The sequence below is a fragment of the Notolepis coatsorum genome (assembly GCF_963971535.1).
Source record: "Notolepis coatsorum genome assembly, chromosome: 5".
NCBI lineage: Eukaryota > Metazoa > Chordata > Actinopteri > Aulopiformes > Paralepididae > Notolepis > Notolepis coatsorum.
Window position 1 is genome coordinate 200,672,975 of NC_140169.1, and position 15,156 is coordinate 200,688,130.

Below are 15,156 nucleotides of genomic sequence, written 5' to 3' on the forward strand. Positions count from 1 at the left end.
GTGATAATTTGACATTTTATGTTGTTAAGCAGGGATGTGCACAGGACTTAGAGGGGCAGGTGCTCAAAGGCTGAAATGGGCACTATACCTGTGTGTATACTTTTTTTTTTTTTTTTTTATGTATTTTAAAATGTGCTCTTAATTATTCTGATTGTCTGATGTCTTTATATTTATGAACACACTGTGACACTTGTGTATGTAACATCTCGACGGCACTGTAAATTAGTTTAATTACTCAGTGTATTATCGAGTATAAATAAAGATTGAATGTGTGTCTTAATCTTAACCGAGCGCGCAAAGCGTGCAAGCCCGATTTTTAAAGGCCCTTTTCGGGCGGGGGGCCTTTTTTATGCTTTTTGGGGGGTTTTGGTGATCAAATATTGAATATTGAACTATACAATGTCTAGTCTGAAAGTCTGAATTTAGTTTGATGGTACAGGCTCGCGCACCACCGTTAGATGTAAGATAATTATTGTATTTGTACAATAAAATCTGCTTGCTCGTTACAGGCACAGAAACAGACAGTTGAAAACAGGCCTGAAACAGAGAGGGATAGAGGCTGCTAGAATGCATAATCAGAGTGTTTTTGTTTTTTTTTTCCAACAAAAGACCTCAAATACATGTTTAGGGGACCTCAAAGACTAACTAACTTGTTGAAAAGGACACAAATAAATCGACATTTTAATTGGGGGAAATGAACACATCCAGGTTCTAAGTTTAATTTTGATGTATACATTGCGGGGGGTTGAACAAAATGCAGCCTCACCGGCCACACTAGGCTTGTATCGGTCTCAATTAATGTGAATAATGCAGTGGGGGGGGGGGGGGGGGGGGGGCTGGTATAGATGAGGATGACTGTTATCTCACGAGATAAAGCTGGGAACGAGGTTAGGATGACTGGAGCTGCCTAGGTGGAGCGTGTCACGTCAATGGAGCACATATCATAAAAGGGGACCCCGCACCCCCCCGGATAATAACTGACAATACTGTATTTGAGTATAAAAAATATCTGTGTCCATCTGATGCTGGACTGCTGCTGGAGAACTAACAGCTGCAGAACTCCATTAGGAATGTTAACCACCAAAACCTGCACGTATGACGTATATCATGCCAGTTTGGGTACAGACCCTCACCTGCACCTTATACTGTTTATTTTTCTCATATTTTTATATTCTGAATGAATTATATTGTTTACACAGTTTCTTTTTCTAAAATATTTATATTCAGATTTAATTGTATTGCCCTATATTTATGTCTTTCATCCATTACCCTGCTTATACCTGTAACTCCCCTCCCCCATGCTGCTATGATGCCCTAATTTCCCCCAAGGGGATCAATAAAGGATTATCTTATCTTGTGTTATTCGGGCTCATACCTACTGGCTATTGAGATATGCAGTTCCTAAACAACTCAATGTCCTTCAGATAGCAGGGGAGCTAACGTGTGATAGGCAAACAGCCAACAGCCAAGTGAAACCATGGCACTCCCCTGACTAAAAGTATAATGGAGCTCTATGGAGAAACCATGACACTCCCCTGACTAAAAGTATAATGGAGCTCTATGGAGAAACCATGACACTTCCCTGACTAAAAGTATAATGGAGCTCTATGGAGAAACCATGACACTTCCCTGACTAAAAGTATAATGGAGCTCTATGGAGAAACCATGACACTTCCCTGACTAAAAGTATAATGGAGCTCTATGGAGAAACCATGACACTCCCCTGACTAAAAGTATAATGGAGCTCTGGAGAAACCATGGCACTCCCCTGACTAAAAGTATAGCGGAGCTCTATGGAGAAACCATGACACTTCCGACTAAAAGTATAATGGAGCTCTGGAGAAACCATGGCACTCCCCTGACTAAAAGTATAGCGGAGCTCTATGGAGAAACCATGACACTCCCGACTAAAAGTATAATGGAGCTCTATGATGAAACCATAACACTTCCCTGACAACGTATAATGGAGCTCTGTGGAGAAACCATGACACTCCTGACTAAAGGTTGTTTCAAATGAAAATGGCTGGATGTCATGAGCCTTTCACCTTTTACATATGTCGTTTTGACATGGATTGATTGTTTAGATCATGGCTAACAAATGCAAATATATTGTAGTCTGCCCCGTTGTTCTGACCAGGATTAAGATTAACACTGAGTCTGACGTGGTCAAGAAATCTGTCTATAATGAAACCACTTAGATCTTTTCCTCTTGCCATCTTGATGGGCCTGCTCAGCATTAGTATACGTGATGCCACAGAGTGGTAATGGTGTTCTGGTGTTAATTGCTTAATTGTATCATGCAGTAACACCTGCATGGAAGCAACTGCATTTGTTATGTTTCTCCACATTTATTCACCTTTCTCCTATACATGTGTAATGGATAATCATATGTACCTGTATACAGAAAAACATTAAAACAGAAATACACAAATACAGAAAAACATTAGGAACATAGTGGAAATCATAGGATAGGGTTGGTACCCCCTTTTTCAACAAACGGGTTTGGACTTCAGTATAAACCATTGTCTTGTCAAACAGGTTCAGTCTCTCTAAGGAAGTAGAGAAGACTGTGGCCTCGGCTGTCAAACAGGTTCAGTCTCTCTAAGCAAAGGGTTCGAGTAAGTCTGTATCCACTGCTGTCAGACATGGTTTAGGCGGAGAGTGGTTTCAAGTTTCAAGTTTCAAGTTTCTTTAATAGTTGTCATACAGAAGTACAGAATACTTTTATACAAAATGCTTCTTACTGTTACGCTCCAGAGACTGTGCTAGACAAGATAAGTATTGTAGTACTTTTCTGGCTTATTGTTCTGATAGAAATCAGAACCTAATACTAATCTGCTCTGCGTTGTGATTCAAAAACCTTTAAAGCCCTGAAGTACTATAAAAACAAACAAGCAAACCAGGTAATGGTTTGCTGCGGCGGCGGCCACCGGTGGTTACGACGGCTTGAGAAAGGGAGGTCTGAGCAGTTTGATATTTTGAAGAATCCGTGTTTAATGAAAAGGATTTCAATCAATACAAATCAACGATTTGAAGAGTAAAAGCAATGAAAACTACGAGCTGCAACCACTATGCCAGAGGATTCGTAGGATTCAGTCTAAATATTCAATATCTATGGGCTCGACGTCTGTTCTCGTTCTTCCGTTGTTATCTCTCGTCTGCTCCGGGGCGTCGCCGCTGTCTTCTTTGTCGAGTGGAGGAAGAGTGTAGATTCGCTGTTGTTTGCTGTCTGTCGTTCGTGGGGGTTCTGTCGCTCTCCCTCAGAGCACACCATCTTAAAGTCTAGGTCTCCGCGCCCAACATTACGTCATGGGGGCGGGTCGTTCTGAGCGTTACCGAGCTCCCTTATTGGAAGACCAGTAGCCCTGTCTGTTCATAGGCTACCCACCCTTGAATAGCGACAGGCCGGAATTCCTTATTAGGATTGTTTTCTAGCAGTTTCTAAAATAGGGGGTGTTCAACAGCTGCAGAACGGTTTCTAAAAGGGTGGTTTCTAATCTGAGCTAGTTCCGTCTTGCTTTGTTCTCAGGGGCCTGGTGCAAAACACCTACGTGTCTCCACCCTCCCCTAAACACAAGGCTTCCTCTGATCTTATTTATAGTTTGAGACCAACTGTCTGGCTCCTCTTTACAATCAGCATTATCTCTAAATCTTGGTTCCAAGAAGTCTATTTGATCCTGAGGCTTGTAAACAGCCGCCTATGGTAGGAATGTCAGTATGTGGTAATTCATTCAGCTGCTATTCTCATTTGCCCCCTCTCCAGGAGACCAAATAAGGACAGTTTCTTTGAGTTAGCTATGAATGTAATGTTGCAATTTACCTCCGTCAAATTCGCCATTCTGAGTCCGTGTTGTACAGTACAATTTTAAACAGTTGTTTGGAAAACTACTACAGTTTCCCCGGTTTGGGGATTAATGATCCCCAATATACTTGTTAGTCTTTTTTCAACCAAACTGTTACAAATACCTTAACCTTTTTACTGTTTAGCCAAATCACCCAAGAACCAAATATTTCCAGCATCCTTCTAGCTCATATTTCATATTTGTTAGTATCAATTGCTTTCAACACCCACATTAGCTCCCTTACCAAATAAACAACTATGAATCAGTTGATGTTTACACAGTTCTCAATTCACTCACACCGTTTAACAATTTCCAGTTATTTGCAGATTATACACGATGTATCAGTTATTCCAATTTCACTTCCGTCTAGGTCCGTCCCTTTATACAAAAAGGGCATTAGACTATACTGTGTGTTTTTTAACCAAACATGTCTATTTTGTGCGAACCACTCTGAAAGAAAAGATTATTACATTGCATTCATTTTCTAAACATTTCTAAAAAAGGAGAGAGCTCAATAATGAAAAATCAAAAAATATATACACGCTCTCTCCATAGCCTATCAGTTACACTATCCCTTCTTTCGCCTATGTGTACCTTTGAGGTTTCTTAATGACTCGTTGTGGTCGAGTATCTCGTTCCGGGCTTGTGCTAAGCACTGGTTCCTCCGGTCCTTCTGGTACACCCTCCAAATCCACAGAGGAGAAATTATTATGTTCCAATTCATAATCCTCTCCTCTGTCTGGCTCCTGTAAAAAACCCTCATCCTCTACTAGTGGCCAATCGTGGTCCCCTCGGTCTGGCTCGCCATAATCATTCGCATCTTCCCCTTCGTTTGGGGTTTGCGCCACCCCAATTTCATCGTCCGCCGCTTCCACTTCGCCTTCGTGTAACGGTTGCGACGCCCCGGTTTCATCGTCAAGGTCCCGTGGTTCAGGTTCCCATTCTTGGCCCGTATCTATTGATTTTACACAATGAGAAATGTGGAACCACATCGGTGATCCTTGAATCTGTAAAGCCCTCTCGGTGGCTCGGACGACTTTGTATGGCCCTTCCCGTCTCGCGCCAAACCACTTACGTCTAAATACTTTAACATAAACGTAGTCGCCCTGTATGATTTGAGGTGTAGTCTGCCTATTCACCTCCTCCCCGGTTTCATGCTCCTGTCTACTGGAGACATGATCCCGAATATTTTTGTGTATCTTTGACATGTATTTTACGTACTCACGCATATCGTTGTCCAGGATGTCCAAACTTGGACCTTTGCCTGTCGCGCGCAAACCTGGTACTACCATGCAGCGACCTAACATCATTTTGTGCGGTGTCAAACGCAGTCCGCGAATTTCGCTTGACCGGCATGCCATTAACGCTAAAGGGAGAGCGTTTAGCCAATTCAATCCTGTGTGTTGACAGATCTTTACCAACTTGTTTTTTAGTGTCCCGTTCATGCGTTCCACCAACCCCTGGCTCTGCGGATGATAAACGGCCCCCAATCGCTGTTTTATGCCTAAATGTTGGAGTATTAAACGTACCGTCTTGTCCACGAATTCTTTTCCATTGTCTGAGGAGATTCTGTCCATTAGCCCAAAACGGGGACATACCTCTTGGCATAAGAACTTAGCCACCGATGCTGCATCCTTGTGCCGGGTGGCGCACGCCTCCACCCACCTTGAAAAACGACAGACAACGACAAGAATATATCTCTTCTGATTAATTGGTTTAATCATGTCAATGTAATCAATTACAAGGTCTCGCATTGGGCCATTGGGCGTGGGGATATGTCCTGGTGACACACTAATCCCCTTACGTATATTATTTTTCAAACATACTACACATCTCTTTATCACATGATCAATTTGACTGTTTAAATCTGGCGCCCAAAAGCCATATTCTCTGATTTTTCTCCTTACCTCTCCCCGATGCGCATGGCAAAAGTCGTGAGCCGTGTGGATCAGCAGTCCGACCAGGCCAGCAGGAGCCACCACAAATCCACTGATGTCGCGCCACAAACCTGAATCATCCTGACAAGCTCCCCTGGTTATCCAGAGGTTCCGTTCTACCTGACTAGCCTCCTCCTGGAAAGTCAAAACATCCTTGTAGGTTATCTTGTCCTCTAACTCAACTCCGTGTGTGATAACCAAAACCTTACCTGCCCTGTCGGCACCTGTCACTTCCTTGGCAGCTTCATCTGCTCTTTTGTTCCCTCGAGTTATTTTGGACTCGTCTGACTGGTGAGCAGCACACTTGATTATCGCAATCTGCTTTGGTTTCATAATCGCTTCTAACAAACGTTTAATCTGACTACAATGTTTTATGGCGCTTCCATCAGCTTTCTTAAAACCTCGCCCTTTCCATACTGTGCCAAATAAGAACGCTGTTCCATGTGCGTAGGCCGAGTCGGTATGAATATTCACAGTTCTGCCCTCTGCCATGTTACATGCTTCCGTCAGTGCGACCAATTCTGCTAACTGGGCTGAACAGGGTTGTGATAATGCTTCGGCCTTTTCCACCACAAACCCTTCGCCCTGTGACCTTATCACGGAGTAGCCTGCTTTTAGTCCCTCGCCAACTCGATAGCAAGAGCCGTCAGTCCATAGTTCCAGATCTGGACTGCTAAATGGAAACGCCTGCAAGTCTGCTCTGAGTTTAGAGTACCTCTCGGCTTCGACTACACAGTCGTGGGGTTCTCCATCCTCAGGCGTAGGGATGTCGGCTGCCGGGTTCGTTATGGAACACCTGACCAGCGTCACGTCTTCCTGTTCCAAAAGCCTGTAGTAATGTTTAATGCGAGGCATCGTTAGTGCATATTTACCGGACTCCAACAGACTCTTTAAGTCATGCCTCACCATGATATCCACTGGATATCCCATCATAATACTTGCGGCTTTCTCGTACATTGTATATACTCCAGCCATTTCTCTGTAGCATGGAGCCATCCCCATCTCTACTTCCGAGTAGGCAATTGAGTAGTACGCCATCGGCTGAGGTCGCGCCCCCACCCCTGTGTTCTGGGCCAACACCGCGCACGCCTGCTTCTGATCTGGAGAAGAAGAGACGTAGAGTATGAATTTCTTGGTATAGTTAGGCAAAGCCAGAGCCGGCGCCTCTAACAGTCGGGACTTGATTGTTTCAAATGCCCGTAAGCCATCCTCGGTCCATACCACTTTACTACTCAGTTTATCAACGCCTGCCTCTTTCATCATGTCTCTCAATGGTTTCACTATTTCCGTATAGTTTTCGACCCATGGAGAGCTGTACCCCATTATACCCAGCGCCGTCTTAATGGCCACCAAATGTTCTTCTGAAATAGCCCGATGGCCCTGTGAAATTGTTTGTCCTAAATAGATCACTTTAGGTTTACAATATTGCAACTTTTTCAACGACACTTTGTGGCCTTTTTCTGCCAACAGCTGCAACAGTTTTACGGAATCGCGATGACATGTTGTCTGATCGTCCGCGCACAGTATCAGATCATCCATGTACTGAATGACCCTAGAGGTCATGACTGTATCCAACCCCTCTAAATCCTCCCTTAGGATTTTGTTGAATATGTGTGGCGAATGCTTTAGTCCCTGAGGGATCCTAGTATACTCATAATGCTCATCTTTATAGGTAAACCCAAAAAAATGCTGGCACTCCTTGCTCAAGGGCACACTAAAATATGCACTACACAAATCTATAACCGTAAAGTATTCAGCTTTCGATGGGATAAATGTCAATAGCACATGGGGGTCGGGGACATCCGCGGGATAGTCAAGTAACACCTCGTTGATAGCTCTCAAATCATGAACCAGCCGGTAAGAGGTATCAGGTTTCTCCATGGGTAGCAACGGCGTGTTGCTCCGGGGATCAGTTGTTTTCCGTAGGACTCCTGCTGCTAAAAGTCCTTTGATTTGTGGCTCGATTCCAGCCACCGCTTTCTCCTTCAATGGATACTGATTTTTCCAAGGCAGGGTGGCCCCAGGTCTAAGCTCCACCTTCACAGGTTGAGCGGACTTGATTAATCCAATGTCAGTGCTGTTTTTTGCCCACAGAGTCTCAGGCACCGCCTTCATCATGTCCTCCTGGAGGCTTGATGCATTAGGGACTTCTCCCATTGTCTCTTGGGATAGTTGCACAGTTTGGGGGCGACCCATCCCTGTGCCTTGGACCATGATCTTAATAAACCTTTTATCAGGGCTTATCCAGATCCGTTTGTTTTCTTTCATCTGTTCAAATTCAATCCCTTCTGCTTTTTTCATCATTTCGCCGATGTGCTGTTGATCGCACGAGCTGGTTACCTTCAAAGTCACATGGGGAACACTGTCCGTAATCCCGTGTTCTTTATGCAGATAGTCGCTCCGTGCAATACGTAGCGCTGCTCCCTGCGGCCCCAATATGATATTGGTAGCATTAAGCTGTACTTTGTCTGGTTGCACACTCAGCCACTCCTTAGCCTGTGACGAGTCTGCATCTTTATGATACTGCAGAGTGCAATGATATGGGGTCTTTGGATCACTTGCTTCAGGCATATTGGCAGTGATACATTTCTCCCATTGCAAGGCTGGACCAAGCAACTCTTGGTCCAGTCCCCCTAGACAATAGATTTCCGGTGGTTGGCTGTCGATTCTTTGTACCATCTGATAGTACTGATCTTCTCGTTCAGCTATCACGCAACCCTCCGCAGTACATTTAATGTCCATCCCCAGTAACCCCAGCCCATCTCGGCCAAGTAAGTTAATGGGTGTGCTTTCCGAGACCAGCACAGGGAGAGTCGCTTCCCTGCCTCGATATCTCAGAGTCACAGGATCGGTAACCGGCGTCAGCTGTTTTAATCCCTCAAATCCAATTGTCCGTATGTATCGACCGGACATGGTTAGGTGCGTCGCGTCTTGGGGTTGTACTACCGTGTAGGCCGCACCGGTGTCTGCCATCATCTCGACAGATTTGTCATTCACCGCTACGCACACAATAGGCTCCTCCCTTAAAGATGACACTGACAGCTGACACCTCCCCATTGGACTCTCTGGGCCTCTTCAGAGCGATTCATCTGGCCCTCTTGATGGATTTACCGGGCCATTGTTCTCACTAGGGTCTTGACCTCGGGTGGGCCTTGGCCTTGCCAATTTCTTCCCCTGTTCCCCCCCCCGAGTGCCTCCCCCTCTGGCTTGGTAGCCCTGTTCACATTCCCGTGAAATATGTCCAATCTCCCTGCACGTCCAACACTCAATCCGCCGACTTCTGTATCCATTCGCGCCCCCTCTTCTGCCTCCACCTTGTCCTCGTGACTGCAACCAGGGTGCTCCTCTTGGCCTTTGTTGTTGTTCCGGCGCAGGACCCCCTTGTGTTCCCGCTTGAGCCTGTCTCTGTTCATGTTGTTCCCCTTCGTAGCCCGTCCCACCTCTTGGTTGTGGGGCCTGGACTAAGGCTTGAAGATATTCCACTAACTTCCCTGCATCGGTTGTCTGTTGATACAGGATCCTACGTTGTTGTTCCATATCCTTCTCCTTCTTATTTTGCTCTTTTTTCCGATACAGTTCAACGTAATGAGCCACCTGATCAATATAATAGCTCACTTCCATACTTGACAAAGACACCACCTCGGCCAATTTCTGCCTTACCTCTAGGGGGAGGCCGTCTTCAATCTTGGCTCTTAACGTGGCTTCATGCATGCGGTCAAGTTCTGCCTCGCGACCAGTTGTATTCTTCCATGCGGCATAGGCTTGTCGTACGTACAGCCTGGGGTGGGTTGTTGCCCCCAGAGTACCAATCTGAATTTGGTCTGGGTGCAGTCTCGTCGGATAGGTTTCTCGGATAGGTTTATCGTCCGAACAGGTCCGCATCATGCGCTCCAGTCCCCACATGGCCCTGCAGGGCAGCCATCTCCAGTATCCTTTCCATGCCGTCTTTTCCCATCATGGTTGTCAATAGTTTCTTTACATCCCCCATTGCCAGTTCTTGTCCGACCATCAATTCCTCCAGTTTGGCAATCCACGGATTGGCCCCATTCTGGAGGGGCGGCAATTTCTCAGACACCTGCGTCATGTCAGACGCCTTCCAGGGGTGATATTCCAGGTCCTGTCCTCTTACTATTATAGGAGCCATGTGGACGGGGGCATGGGTATGAGGTTGCTTATCCCTCGTATGTGATCTGGTCGCTACTCTATTAGTTACAATATCCTCTACTTTCTTGAGGGCCTTTTTCTGTTCCGATCTTCTACCTCGCAGGACGTTTTGTTTATCCTCAATGTTTTCCCGCATCTGGATGATCTCGTGATACTCCCCCTCTCTTTGAGAGTCTGTCCTATCATGGCCCGCCAACAGCACTACTACGGCTGCATGGTCATCGTCCAAACCCACGAGCGCCTCGCCTATCTCCACCAGACCGTCTTTTATCTTTATCATCTCCCCACCCAGTTCGATGTCGATTAAATCAGGCTCCTTACCTCCATGCGCTGGTTCGGCGGCTCCCCCTTCCTGCGCCCACTGTTCTTTCGTGAGACCAATCTCGGAACTGTCACTTGTTACGCACCTGCTGGACTCACGTGGGGAAGGGAGAGTTTTGTATCCGGGGTGGGGCGCAGGAAATGGGGAGCTTTGTAATAACTCGCGCCGGCGGTCAGACTCTCTCTGGTGGTCAGACAATTCTGGGGTGTGGCGTAGGGGAGGGGGAGGTTTGTAGTACTCACTCTGGCGGTCAGACAAATCTGGGGTGTGGCCGTGGCTTGCCTTTATCCTTGCCCAATCTTTCTGTTTTAGCAGTGTCTCATAGCTTTTCTGTCCATCCCTTTCAGCTTCTTGGATCACCCTGGCTCGATCTGACACATATTCCGTCCTTTTCCTTTGACGCGGTGCGGCCACATATTCTCTGTCTGAACGAGCCTGGATTGGACTGTCTGGTAGTCCAGCTATCAGCTGAATTGATGTCTTTGCTTGTCCCGTCTCTCTGTTCCCCAGATCATCTGTCAACTGATAAGGGCTACTCATCTCTAATACAGGTAGGATGGGGTATATTGGTTCCCCATTTCTACTGGCATATGGCGGGGGTGCTAAAGCTCCCTCAATTCTTTCCTGTTTAGCAATAAGATAGGAGGCTGGGGTGGGTGAGGCTAACTGAACTGCACTTTGGGCGGTGACAGGTGTTGTGTTAGAGGCCAGGGGAGTTATGGTGACCGGGACTACCTCCTCTACTGGTTTGTCCGCATCATTGACATTTTCAATGGCCTTCCTTTCACTATCTCTCCTCTCGGCTTCCCGTGCATAAGATTCTATCATGGTTGTTTCTTGCAAACATTTCTTTGCCCTTGTCACCTTGTCCCCGTGGTATGCATATGTCTTAATTAGCATTCGTATATTAGCTATTAGCTCCAAATCAAAAGAACCTTCGACAGGCCAACGTTTCGCAAGCTTTTCCCATCTTTTATTCCATCTTTTTTATACATAAATTGCTTTTTCCAAGTAATATTCGTTACCTATTGTATGGTCGTGTTCGTCGGCAATAATCTGTACTGGACTCTCTTCCATCCATCCAATTAGGGTCGACTTATCTGATTGGGTTGCGGCTTTCATTTTCTTATATGCGCTCTTTCTCCCCATTTTCCTAAAGTTTCCCTTATCTTTTTTATCTTGTAACAATGGCACAGGCAGAAAAGTATCTTCTGTAATCCCTATCTAAATGTAGGTGTCTATGCTCTTTGTGACTGACTCCTACTCGGACAACCAATAGTGGCACTGTGGGCCCTTCCTATTCTCTTCTGTCCCTTTTTCGCCTGAAATTCCTATTCTTACCTGATTTGTGGTGTTCCGCGTGTCCAATCGAACTGCTGGAGATCAGAGCACACAATGACAACAGTTCTGGTTAATTTATCAACTGGACTTGTACTTTACTCTGTCTCTATAATCAAATTCCTGACAGGTTCTTTTCATTCATGAGTATGAGTATCTTTTTACTTTCCTCATACACTCTTAAACACGAGACATTTGTAATTGATACATGTGTGTGATACCGCCAGTTTCTACTCCCTGTTTTTCTTCTCGTTCGATCTCCGTCAACACACTGGGTTCCTATTTTTGGTCGAATTTCGGCTCTCCTTTATTTCCGCTTGATTCCACTCCAATTCTGATATTCCTCGGAAAACAAAAACATCTTGATTAGTATAGTTACATCCATTCATTCACATTCTTTTCCATTATTCAGTACCACTCCCCCCAGGGGACACATGTCACCCAGACTCGTGTCCCCCAGAGATAATCTAAAGAATGCTTCGGACACCGCGCCACGCACGCCACGAGGTGTCAACTCTGTTTTCTGAAGAGACCATAACAGACCCTCCACAGCGGTTCGAACACACCTCACCACAGGAACAAAGCAGTCAGCAACCCAGCAACTTATCATGTCATTCAGGCTAACATCCCCAGAGTCCAGTGCCCTGCCGGACGGCCATGCACAGCCGACCAGACCCAACACCGAACTCCGGGTACACAGCTCCACATTATACAGTCACTCCACACGTACCTATTATGGAAAAAACAAAATTGCATACACATTCATCCAGCCAACGGTAATGTACGTTCGTCCAGGCACGTCCCCCGCCCCACACCCTTACGCACGCCCCGGCTCCCCCACTCCCCAATCCAGAATGTCCACCACCCCGATCAGAGAATAGTTGCCAGCGCGTATGCCGGGCATCTCGGCTTCAACGGAACGCCCACACCCACCCTGCCACCCTCCGCGCCATCCCTCACTATCATCATAGTATACGCAGGTGCAGCCGAGCAGTGTGGCCTCTCAGTCGCAGAACCAGCCGCGCCGAGAGTCCTGAACACATACGTAACACATACTTTGATCACATTCACACAAACAACCACAACCGCAAACATTACCACAGCACACAGCAGATATTTAACAACAGTCCATCCTATATAGCCCAGTTGATCATGACCCCAGTCCTCCCACGAGTCCTCCCGCGGGACCTGCATATCTCTAGTAATGTTCTGTAAATGCTCTATAACCGCTGGCAAGCCACCTTCATCATTTGCTGGGACAAATGTGCAGCATTCCTGACCAATTAATGCACACGTGCCTCCTGAACTCGCCAACAGGAAGTCCATAGCTGTCCTCGTTTGTAGTTCCATCAGTCGTAAGGACCGTAGCTCCTGAGCCTCCAGGCTCAATCCCCTCGCCGTCGTGACTGCCATATCTTCAAATACCCTAGCTAAATGGTCCAGTTCACCCATGTTTGCATACGTCCCATACCAGGGAAACGCCACCCTGAAAAAGTGGTCCACATCCCTCCTTCCCCTTGTCTTGGGAAGCGCTGGCAAAACGTCCGATATCCTCATAGCCGGTACTAAATACCCCAACGCACACTTTCCCCTCCAGTTAATTGGTAACGCGGCGTACGCAAACTCACCACAAATCCAAAACGCCCCACTAGGGGCTGGCGCCTCTGAATCCTTACCCCAGACCCCACTATCTCCCAAGCAGCCGTCCAAATACCCCACGCTTTTACCATCGGATTTCCCCTCCACGCACATCTCAAACCCAGCCGCCCTATACGCCACCGGAATGGGGCTACTGTCTCTCAGTGCTCCATACCCTAAAAACGTATTACCACCTGACCCCCGGCCCAAATACTTCTCAATTCTATCATGTCCCACCCCGTCGCACAGGTGAGGGGCAGGCGAATCCCTTAACACGTTGGCATGACACTTCGTTATGGGGTGTGCAATCAGAGGAAGGCCCGCGTCGGCCGCTTGTGGGGACAAGCCGCACACATAGCAATCTGATCTATTAGCCATCTTTGCCACTGTTCTCGCCATCCCTAAAAACAGATTACCGCGATGGTCTGGCAGCGACCGTTTACCCACTACCACCACCTCTGGCAGTTCAGGCCGCTGAAATGGACCATACAGTATCACGCTGGCCAACACACACAACCAAACCATCGCCACAGCACACCCCAGAAGCACCCGCCTACTATTTTCACTCAAACCAGGAACCATGTCGAGTGTTCCGTCCTCCTCCTCGTTCCTCCTTCACCGGCGTGTGTCCTAATATGTCCTGCAATCCCCACAAATAACAACATAGCTTTATAACCACACACTCCACAGTCCACTGACGCGAAGACCCCAACCTAAACACAAACCAGGACACACCAGCACCCCTTGGTGGGCAGGAGAGAGAGGCCGTGACGAGACCGCCGACCGGTCAAGAGAGGACCGGGCCAGTGGGAAAACATGTAACTCTAGGCCGGTTTAAGAAGGAAGGGGGGGGAGAGAGAGAGAAGGGTTCAGGGAGTGAGGTAAAGGATGGAGAGGGGGGGTAGAAGGGAAGAGAGGGAAGCAACGCAGGGGGGGGGGGTAGAAGGGAGAGAGAGCAGAAAAGAAAGGGAAAAGAGGGAGGAAAGAGGGAGAGAGAGAAAGCAATGGAGGGGGGGGTAGAAGGGAGCAGAAGGGAAAAAGGGAAAGAGGGAGACGCAATGGAGGGGGGGGGAATGGAAAGGGAAAGAGGGAGGAAAGAGGGAGAGAGAGAGAAAGCAATGGAGGGGGGGGGAAAGAGGGAAGGGAGAGAGAGCAGAAAGGAAAGGGAAAGAGGGAGGAAAGAGGGAGAGAGAGAGGGGGGGAGAGGGAAGGGAGCAGAAGGGAGCAATGGAGGGGGAGGGGGGGTAGAAGGGAGCAGAAGGGAAAAGGGAGAGAGAGCAGAAAGGAAAGGGAAAGAGGGAGGAAAGAGGGAGAGAGAGAGAAAACAATGGAGGGGGGGGGAAGAGGGAAGGGAGAGAGAGCAGAGAGAGAGGGGGGGGGGAGGAGAGGGAACAGAAGGGAAAAGGGAGAGCAATGGAGGGGGGGGTAGAAGGGAGCAGAAGGGAAAAGGGAGAGAGAGCAGAAAGGAAAGGGAAAGAGGGAGGAAAGAGGGAGAGAGAGAGAAAGCAATGGAGGGGGGGGGGGAAGAGGGAAGGGAGAGAGAGCAGAAAGGAAAGGGAAAGAGGGAGGAAGGAGGGAGAGAGAGAGGGGGGGGGGAGAGGGAAGGGAGCAGAAGGGAAAAGGGAGAGCAATGGAGGGGGGGGGTAGAAGGGAGCAGAAGGGAAAAGGGAGAGAGAGCAGAAAGGAAAGGGAAATAGGGAGAAAAGAGGGAGAGAGAGAGAAAGCAATGGAGGGGGGGGGGAGAGGGAAGGGAGAGAGAGCAGAAAGGAAAGGGAAAGAGGGAGGAAGGAGGGAGAGAGAGAGGGGGGGGGAGAGGGAAGGGAGCAGAAGGGAAAAGGGAGAGCAATGGAGGGGGGGGGGGGGGTAGAAGGGAGCAGAAGGGCATGTGGTCCCACACCGGGACCCTGTTCCTAAC